Here is a 10,692-nt window from a genome sequence, read left to right as displayed (position 1 = left end):
CAGAGCACCAGGAGGGCCTGGGAGCAGGTGGCAGACACAGAAGTCAGGGCTGGTAGTGTTACTGTTTTATTAATTCCCGTCTTCCTGGCCTGTATTTTCTCCATTACAAAGCTAACATGTTGGTCTCAGAGTTGCCTTAATTGTGTTATGATACCATTTAAAATGATAAGGAAAAAGTCTGGAGAGAAAAAAAAATATAATACAGACAGAGATTATGTCTAAGGGATGAGATAACGATTTTTATATTTTTCTGTACTTCCTGAACTTTTTTTTTTACAATGAGCATATATTACTATTTTTAACTTTCTTTTTGAAATAATTATAGATTTATAGGACGTTGCAAAAATAGTACAGAAAGGTCCCATGTACCCTCCACCCAGGCATGTATTACTTTTATAATAAAAAATAGAGATTTTTAAAAAATTATCCCACATATATAAGAACCAACTTAAGAGCTCCCAATGGCCTAAGCGTCTGGGTGGCTCAGTCAATTAAACATCCAACTCTTGATTTCAGCTCAGATCATGATCTCATGGTGTGTGAGATCAAGCCCTGCATTGGGCTCTGTACTGTCAGCAAGGAGCCAATTTGGGATTCTGTCTCTCCCTCTCTCATTGCCCCTCCCCTGCTCATGCTCTCTCTCCCTCTTTCTCTCTCTCTCTCTCAAAATAAATAAATAAACTTTAAAAAAACAAATAATTCCTGGGGCACCTGGGTGGCTCAGTCAGTTGAGCATCTGATTTCGGCTTAGGTCATAATCTCCCGGTTTGTGAGTTTGAGCCCCGTGTTGGGCTCTGTGCTGACAGCTCAGAGCCTGGAATATGCTTTGGATTCTGTGTCTCCCTCTCTGTCTGCCCCTCCCCTAATTGCATTCTGTCTCTCTCTCTCTCTCTCTCTCTCAAAAATAAATAAACATTAAAAATTTTTTTTAAAACAAAGAGTTCCCAATGGCCAAATCTGAGATAATTTGAGCAATGAATAATCATAGTAATGAATTATAACCCATAGGAAAAAAGAAAACATCCACAAGTCCACACTGATTAAGTAAATATTTGAATAAATAAATAAGAAGGAACAGTTCTACTTTACAGCAGAATTTCAATTAATAAATGTAGAAGGAATGATAGAAACAGGAAACCAAGAGGCAAACAGCACAGCAATAACTGTTGTCCGAAAGTATCATCAATGGCTGCTAAAATCTGTGGGCCAATGAATGAGAAATGGATATTTCCATAGACTCAAGATAATTACTCAATACAAAGGGGAAAATAGAAATCAAGCAGACACCCATCACCTTAACCAAGGGATCAACGTCAACATTACCAGTAATGACATGTTGATATCACGCATCCCTGAGAGCATTCACAATGTCACTTCTGGTATTCTTGTCCAAAAGACATCACCTCAACCTAATCACAAGAAAACCTCAGACAAACGCAAATCGAGGGACATTCTACAAAAATGCTCAACCAGTACTCTTCAGAAGTGCCAAGGTCATAAAAGACAAGGCAAGACTGAGAACCTCTCCCAGATTAAAGGAGGTTAAGGAAACAAAAACTAAATGCAACATGGGGGTTCTGGATTGGATTCTGAGCTAGTCAAAGGCGATTAGCAGAAAAACCAAGTGTATCAGTTAGGATTCTTAGCTGCAGGCAACAGAAACCAACCTCTGGCTAAACAAGATTTATCAGAAAAGAATCAGAGCTGGAAGGAAGAGGCTAGATTTGAACCTAAACAGATTGGCTCTGGAGGTCCAACTCCTACGTTTTGCTTCCTTCTGATGAACAAATGAGCCTTTAATGAGACGTTCCGTGTTCCAGGCACCAGAGATACAAAACTGAGCAGACTCAGTCCCTGAATATAATTGAAACCATGTTGGTATCCCCAGTCCTGAGCACAGTATCACTCCTGGACGGTGTTTAACAAATGGCAGTTGCATGATTCAATGAACCAATGTGGCAGCTAGCCCCCAAGGTGGCTCCCAATGATCTCCCTTCCTGTTATTTACCCCTCAGGTAGTCCCCTCCTATGCTTTGGTACCAATATAATATGGTGGAAGAGATGGTCTATGATTTCTAGGGTTCGATCATAAAAGATATTGTGGCCTCAACCTCCTTTTCTAGGATCACTTGCTCTGGGGCAGCCAGCTGCCAAAGTCATGGACACTGGAGCAGTCCAGGTTCAATAGTAAGAAACGGATACCTCTTGCCAACAGCCATGTGAGGAGGGCCATTCTGGAGACAGATCCTTGAGTTCCAGTCAAGGCTTCAGGTGACTAAGTTCTGGCTGACATCCTGACATCAACATCCTGAGAGACCTCAAGCCAAAACCACCTAGCCAAACTGCTTCTGATTTCCTGACCTACCAAAACTTTGTAATAATAATCATTGTTGTTTTAGATAGTCAACTATTGGGGCAATTTGTTACCCAGCAATAGATAGCTAATACAATCAGTGAATGAGTGAATGTCAGACCTACACTTTCCTTCCTATGTCCCACGCTTACCACCACAGCACTGATGATATTTGGTTGTTCATACACCTGCATCACCTCGATGCCCTGAGAACAAAGACGTTCCTTTTTCTCTGGATCCCAATAGCCTTCTGCCATACCTGACATGTAGTGGTTGCTCAATAAATATTTGTTGAGTGAATCAGTGTGAAGAGACAAATGGAGTCCTAAACCCATCTTTATCCAGAGTTCCCCAGCAATCCTAATAATATTGCCACTGGGGAGGAAGAAAAGGAATAGATTTTGAATAAGAACCCTGAAATCAGTAGGGTTTTTTTTTTTTCACCTGACTTCCAATCACCCATGTTTTCCAAAAGTACTTGAAATAGGAGCGGAAGTGTTTGGTAAAGAGAGCAACACCCTCCCCACTACCCACTTGAGTTAAGGAATGGCCCCTTCTTCCAAGCCACGAAGGTATAAAGTGACGCTTCACAGGTCACCTTGGTGGGCTGGCTTGTCACTATTTTGCAAGTACCACAATGTATAGAAATTAGCTATCTTCAAAATGTGCTTATTTTCATCTACTTGGAGAACTAACAAGCAGCCAGTAAAAATGATAAGAACTATAGGGGCGCCCCCGGGGGCTGAGTCGGTTAAGCGTCCGACTTCTGCTCAGGTCATGACCTCGCCGTTCGTGAGTTCGAGCCCTGCATCAGGCTCTGTGCTGACAGCTGAGAGCCTGGAGCCTGCTTCATATTCTGTGTCTCCCTCTCTCTCTGCCCCTTCCCCACTCATTTTCTCTCTCTTTCTCTCTCTCAAAAATAAATGAACATTAAAAATATATATAAGAACTATTAATCAATACGGAAAATATATCACTTTTGGTGAGAAGAGCAAGAATGAAATTCCATGTGCATCACAGAGACTATATAGCCCTGGAGGTGGCCGGGACAGTGATCCACATTATCGCTCCGGTTGTACAGAGAAAGAAGCGGAGGCCACGGATTAGAAACCCAATAAGATGTCACAGAGCTAGAACCTGGGTCAAGCCCTCTGGCCTCCACGTTAATGGCCTGTCCATTATACCCTAGTGCGGCAGTTCTCAAACTTCTTGTTCTCGGGACCCCCTTACACTGTTAAAAATCACCGAAGCCCCCGAAGAGCTTTTGTAAACTCCAAGAGGACAGGGCCAGGGATCAGCCTTTGCTCAGCTTTGTGGGCTCATCCCCTCGCCATTGAACACACACACAGTAGGTGGTCCATTCTTGCAGCAGGATGAGAGAGAGGATGGGAGGGAAGGAAAGACCGCCCCAGGCCCAAAGTGGCCCCACCATCTCACCAGCGCCGCCTCTGGATGCCGCCACCTGCCATAAGCCCCGCCCCTTCCGGAATGCCGGAAGCGACCAATAGTTAGAATCCGCAGATACTCATTGGCACCGTGATAGAGCACTTACTATGTACCAGGCGCTTTTCTCTCACTTTCCATGGATGGTATTTACCCCTCAACAGGAGCAACCTATTTCTCGGATGCTATTATTTTTCTTTTTTAATTGTAGTTGACATATACTATTAAGTTCGTTTCAGGTGTGCTACCTAGGGATTCGGCAATTACATGCATTATGAAATTCAGCTTGTATTATTTTTACAGATGAGGAAACTTAGGCACACACAGAAAGGCTAAATACCCTGCCCACAGTTACAAGATCAGCGAAGAGTGGACCCGGGGTTCACTCCAGACTCCGCCGACTCAGCTACAGCTCGGTGCTGCCTCTCGCAGTGGGAAAGGGGCTCACACAGCCGGGGGCACCTCAGTGGAGATCGATGAGGACTCAGCAAGGGGGAAAGAGCCAGGGAAGCGGCCTCTGGTCCACACTCACCGCTTCAACCACATGGGAATATACCTAAGTTCAGCGGGTGCACACGTTTAACAATCCACTCTGGAGGGGCAGGGACTGATGTGGAAGCATTCGCCCATTTCCGTGGTGTAAATGTTTTCTTAGCCTGGCTGATTTCGAGAAACTCCTGAGTATTTATGAAATTCCTGAGTATTTAACAAGGCACTCTTGGCAACCAGAATGAGCCGGCTCCAACACCCCACTGTACCAGCCAGTCCAGCAGCACTGATTTGGCCCCTTGGGTCCCCAGCAACACACAAGACACTAACCAAGCAACTGCCATGAGATGGACTATTGTTAATATCATTATACCAATGACAACACTGAGGCTCCACACAGATAATTTTCTCGGGGCTACAGAGCTGGAACGAAAGCGAGCAGGGAATCAAGTTCGAGTCTCTAAACCCACACCGGTCAGTATGGTAAGCACGAGCCACATGTGACTATTGAACACTAGATGTGTGACTGGCCCAAGCTGAGATGCCGCTGAGAGTGTAAAACACACACCAGGTTTCGAAGACTTTGTTAAAAGAAAGAAGAATGTAAAGGATCGCATTTATACACACACACACACACACACACACATATACACATATATATACACATGTATACATATGTATATACACACACATATATATACACATTTTTAAAACTTTTTTGTTAACGTTTATTTATTTTTGAGAGATAGAGAGACAGACCATGAGTGGGGAGGGGCAGAGAGAGAGAGGGAGACACAGAATCTGCAGCTGGTTCCAGGCTCCGAGCTGTCAGCACAGAGCCCAAGGAGGGGCTTGAACCCACGAACTGTGAGATCATGACCTGAGCCGAAGTCGGACACTTAACTGACTGAGCCACCCAGGCGTCCCTTGTTTATGTATTTTTACATTGACTGTATGTTGAAATGATAATATTTGGGACAGGTGGAGTTAAATAAAATATATTCTTGAAATTAATTTCATTCTTTTCTAAAGTGGCCACGAGGAAATTATAAGCTAGGTGTTTAGCTCACATTATATTTCTAGGAGCATGACTCTAGACTCCTGGTCTAGTGCTCCCTCCCGCAGCACTAGGGACCCATAAATCAGGGACCCATAAATCCCTGCAGAGTCTTGTGTTCGAGAACGCATGTGCTCATGCCCATGCACACACACACACACACACACACACACACACACACACACACACAATCCCTCTTGTGGAAGGACTGATCGCACTCTCTGTCTCCTCCCCACAAACACTCACCACTCACCCCTCAGAGCCTCTCAGCGGCCATAAAGATACACAGCCCCCCACACCTGTCCGCAGAGCATCTGCCTGAGGACCTCACCCCCTCCAAACGACCTTGACACCTGGACGGAAATGCCACCCTGGAGCACCTGCTGGGGGAGCCCCCCACCCACAGATCAGCATCACTCTGTCTGGCTGGGCGGTGGGCAGGGGGCAGTCAGCACCTCTCTCGCCAGCCTTAGTTTCTTTGGGGAGCCCTTCGAGGGAAGGACATTTACCTCCGTGTGGCAAAATTACTGTCCTTGGGTAACAAGAGCGACGGCTCGGGTGTTCGAGAAGGAAATCACTTCTTTTCAGCCCCAGCTTTTTCCCAGCTTTCTTCTTCCTGAATTTTCCAGCTTGCACTTTTCCCGACAGTGGTTGCCTACGACAGAGGGGGCCAGATCAGAAGCCCACTGCTGCCGGCTTCTCAGAGGACTTGCACACTTTTGTGCATGTGTTTGGGGGTGTGGGGGTGGGTGGGGAAAGCAGGAAAATCAACATGTTCTCTGTCGGCCTCCCCTCTGCCTCATTCACAAGCCTGCTTGTTCAGCACCCTGCTGGCTGTGCTCTGGCCTCACCGAGCCGCCGCTTCCCGAATTTTTAGGAGTCAGGCTGTTTCAAGTTCACAGCCGTTGGGCATCTCCAAAGGGTTTTGTTTTTTCTTTCCTTAAGTATCAAAACACAGACCTTCTGGCCCAGGTGACATTAATCTGACAATTACATGGAGGTAATTATCCAAATGCAGACTTTGAATTCTATAAACAGACACTGCCACAGCCCCCACTGTGGCCCAGCAGGACCCTGTTTACCGAGGTCTCAGCAACCTCCCCGGCACCCGTCACAACAGCCAGCGAGGGTTTATAAAGACTCATCACAAAACACAGATAGGCTCCGGAGATACAGCCTTCCCGCTTACAGTTGCTTAATTAGATGGAATATTGCCTGTTGGATTCCAACCAGGTGAGCTTCCATAGACACATCTGACTACAGAGAAGGCTCTGGCTGGGCCGGGGCAGGGCAAGGCTGAAGATTCTAGAAGCTGCGGTATGACAGGATGAGGGCTGTGTTAGAAGGGATGGCCGGTCTCCTGAGTCACACTGCCATGACTTAGCTTTGAAACCTGGACACATGGCTGTCCCTCTGGGCCTTCTTTCTTCCCTCAGTAAAATAAGATGGCGGTGGGTTGGCCTCCTGCAGGCTCTGCAAGATCAAGGTTGCAAGTAGCTGAAAAACCCCAACTCAAACCGTTTGTCATTTGTTCCTTCAGGGAACAAGAGGCAAAAGAGGGTGACCCTCAAGCAAGAGACAGTCCACGTTCTGTGTCGTCAGAGGCCCAGGTTTCTTCTCTGCTGGCCACGCTGCGTAGTGGCACCTTGTGACCACGCAGCCATTTCAGGTGTCACAGCCCAAGCCATCTCAGGGGCAAGAGAGAGACGGCCTACCTCTCCTGCAGCCTCATTCCCAAAGGCTCCTCCCAGAGACCTCCCCTCTCACATCTCATTGGAGGAACGTGGTCACATGACCGCTCCTGAGCCAATCATTGGTCGGGGCACCTCGCCAGATGACTTAGAACCAGCCTGGATTTAAAACGAGTTACCCTCCAGGGTGCCTGGGTGGCTAGGTCGCTTGAGCTTCTGGCTCTGGCTCAGGTCATGACCTCACGGTTTGTGGGTTCGAGCCCCGGGCCGGGCTCTGTGCTGACAGCTTCATGCCTGCTTGGGATTTTCTCTCTCCCACCTCTCTCTCTCTGCTTCTCCTACCCTACCCACCCCCCCAAAATAAATAAATATTTTTTAAAGACTTTTTTTTTTTTTTTTTAAGGAATGTATTGACTTCTATGAACTGAAAAGTTGAAGGGGAGATTTGAGCCCGCTCCATCAAGGGGATGGAATGGTATCTTTGGGGAGGGCTGGATCTTTCTCTCAACCCTTTCATTGCCAGCTCTGTGTCAGCTCCTTTCTCAAGCAAGCTCTTTCCCTCTCTCTACTCAGCAGATACGACCTTTGGCAACTAAAGGCTTACACGGTGGTCAGTACAGACTCTGTTCCGTGGAATACCTTAAGTGGAAGCCACGTTTCAGGAAGTTAGGTCTGACCATGGGTGGGCTGGTTGGGAGAAAAGAGAACAGAAACAAGGAGACCAGATGGGGGTGGGAATTGACAAGGAAGCTGAGTGGGGGCCAGACGATCTGGTGACTAATTCTTTGCCTGGTCCTTCTAAGCAGAGTCTTGGTCCCAAGTCCTGATCATGTCATTCAAGGTCTGGCCCCAACTTCCTTTTCTGACCGTCTCTCCTGGAGCTCATCAGCACATCCCCCTGTCTGTTTTCAGGCAGATCATGAGAACACGCCTGATGACGCCCTGATTCCACCTCTGCCACCCGTCCCTGCCTGTCTGCAAAACTGCACCTTCAACCGACCTTCAAGGTGCAAGCTCACCCCCTCCAGCTCACCCCCTCCTGACACCACCCCCATAAAGGAGTTCCTCCTTCCTTGAACAAATGCACGACCCATTACTGTCCACTCCTGGAATCTGCACTTGTCTTCTCTACCCCCCAGGAAGGATTGTCCCCAGAAGCAGGAGTTGAAGGAATTCCAGAGATCCAATATCAAGTTACTCTGGCTGCCAGTTCAGCTCTGACCTTGCATCCCAGTGTGATAACAGGGTTCCTAACTCGTGCCCTGCAACGACAATGGCATCCAACATTTCCAAGCACTGTCTGAGTGTCTGGCCCGTGTTACTTCACACTGAAACAACGTTAGTGTTTCTCCTGTCTTACAGAGGCGACTGAGTGAGGCACAGAGAAGTTAAGTAATCTGTCCCCATTCAAAGGAAGGACACAGACTCCACCTCTCATTGAGGAAGCGGCAAACTTTTAGAACAGCACATGGAACCAAACTGTTGTTGGAACCATTTTTAGGAACACAGTCCACCACACCATGGTTTCTCTTTAAAAAAAAAAAAAAAAAAAAAAAATTATTTTCAAATACTTTTAGAATTGTGTAAGAGTCGCAAAGGTAGTACAAAAAATTTTCCTATGCCCGCCGTCCGGGTCCTTCTGTTGTTAACATCTTACATAACCGGGAGACGTCTATTACAGCACATTTAGTCACAAGCGTCTCCTTAATTTCTGATCCGTGCAGTCTCTCGGTCTTTCCGTATTGTTCGTGGTCATGTTACTTGTGAAGAGAACCGGGTCAAGTGTGCACTCTCACTTCGATAAACATCCACTCTCACATTGTGCTTCAATGCTGTACGAAATTTATTTATTTAATGTTTGTTTATTTTTGAGACAGAGGGAGGCAGAGCATGAATGGAGGAGGGGCAGAGAGAGAGAGGGAGACACAGAATCCGAAGCAGGCTCCAGGCTCCGAGCTGTCAGCACAGAGCCCGATGCGGGGCTCGAACTCACGACCGTGAGATCATGACCTGAGCCAACGGTCGGGCGCCTAACCGACTGAGCCACCCAGGCGCCCCGATGCCGCACGAAATTTAAAAAGTAAAATAAAATCCCATGACTACTGTAAAAAGTAATACGGGAAAAAAGTGTGTTTAGACTAGAGACAGGAGGCCGGCAGGAGAGGCTCTCATCCCCAATTGTTCATCTTCGATTGCAGACCCAACTGGAAGAGACGCACCTTGGAAATCAACACTACTGCAGCTACCACTTTACTCCCCTAGGAGGAGTAAGAAAGGTTTCCTCCTCCCCTGGCAACAGCCCAGCCAATGAGAGAGGGTCACAACTCAGCCAATGAGAAGCCACTATGCTTGGAGCTCCCAGTTTACGCCAATGGACTTTTTGCTTGGAACAGCCCTTCCCGCTTCCCCTCTTTCCTCTATAGAAGTGTTCTACTCCTTTGTTCTCCAGATTTGCTTACGGTTTTGCCATAATTTGCTCGGGGGGGGGGGGGGGGGGGGGGGGGGGGGGGGGGGGGGGGGGGGGGGGGGGGGGGGGGGGGGGGGGGGGGGGGGGGGGGGGGGGGGGGGGGGGGGGGGGGGGGGGGGGGGGGGGGGGGGGGGGGGGGGGGGGGGGGGATTGCAATTCTCTGCAATTCCCAAATAAACTCATTTTCTTGCTGGTAAAATAACTGGAAGTTTTGTTTTGTTAACATTTATTCATTTTTTTGAAAGAGAGAGAGAGAGACAGTACGAGCGGGGGTAAGGACAGAGAGAGCGGGAGACACAGAGTCCGAAGCAGGCTCCAGGCTCTGAGCTGTCAGCACAGAACCCAATGCGCGGCTGGAACCCACAAACAGTGAGATTATGACCTGAGCCAAAGTCGGAGGCTTAACCGACTGAGCCACCCAGGCGCCCCAAAATAACTGGAAGTTTTAGGGTTGGCATCACAAAGTAGCTATCATGTTGGATGCTTTTCCCACCATACACGACCTTATAGAGATTGAGACTTCCCCACCCAGGGATATGAGCCTCTTTCTTATCAGGAAAGTTATTCATTGGCTAATCCGAGCCTCGGTTTCTACATCTGATAATAAAAGGGGTACGGGGGGCTGGATGATCTCCAACCTCTCTGCCTCAGCTTCAAAAGTCGATTCCATAAAATAAATTTCGTTAACTTAAAATTTATTTTTTTGAGTCTTAGAGGTCAAATTTCTACCTTGATTTTAAGGCAATTAAACCACATTAAATCAGTTTCTTTTAAAGTCTGAAACCTAGGGGCTCCTGGGTGGCTCAGTTGGTTAAGCATCCGACTCTTGATTTCCGCTCAGGTCATGATCTCACAGTTTGTGAGTTCGAGCCCCACGCTGGGCTCCGTGCTGACAGCACAGAGCCGCTTGGGATCCTCTCCCTCTCTCTCTCTCTCTCTCTCTGCCCCTCCCCCACTCACACTCATGCTCTCCCCCCCCCCCCCCAAAATAATAAACTTAAAATTAAATAAATAAATAAATAAATAAATAAATAAGGTCTGAAACCTAAATTGCCTTCTGTCTCTGGGCATTCCCCTCCCCCTCCCTCACCCCTCCAGACTCGGGGCTCTGGGAGGGCAGGGGTGAGGCTGAGCACTCAGAGCATTTCTGGCGGATGAATACAATCGCTTGCAGGCGTGTCCCCTTGTTGCT

The sequence above is a fragment of the Panthera leo genome, chromosome A2 (assembly GCF_018350215.1).
Source record: "Panthera leo isolate Ple1 chromosome A2, P.leo_Ple1_pat1.1, whole genome shotgun sequence".
NCBI classification, from domain to species: domain Eukaryota; kingdom Metazoa; phylum Chordata; class Mammalia; order Carnivora; family Felidae; genus Panthera; species Panthera leo.
Note: the sequence above shows the minus strand (reverse complement) of the source record.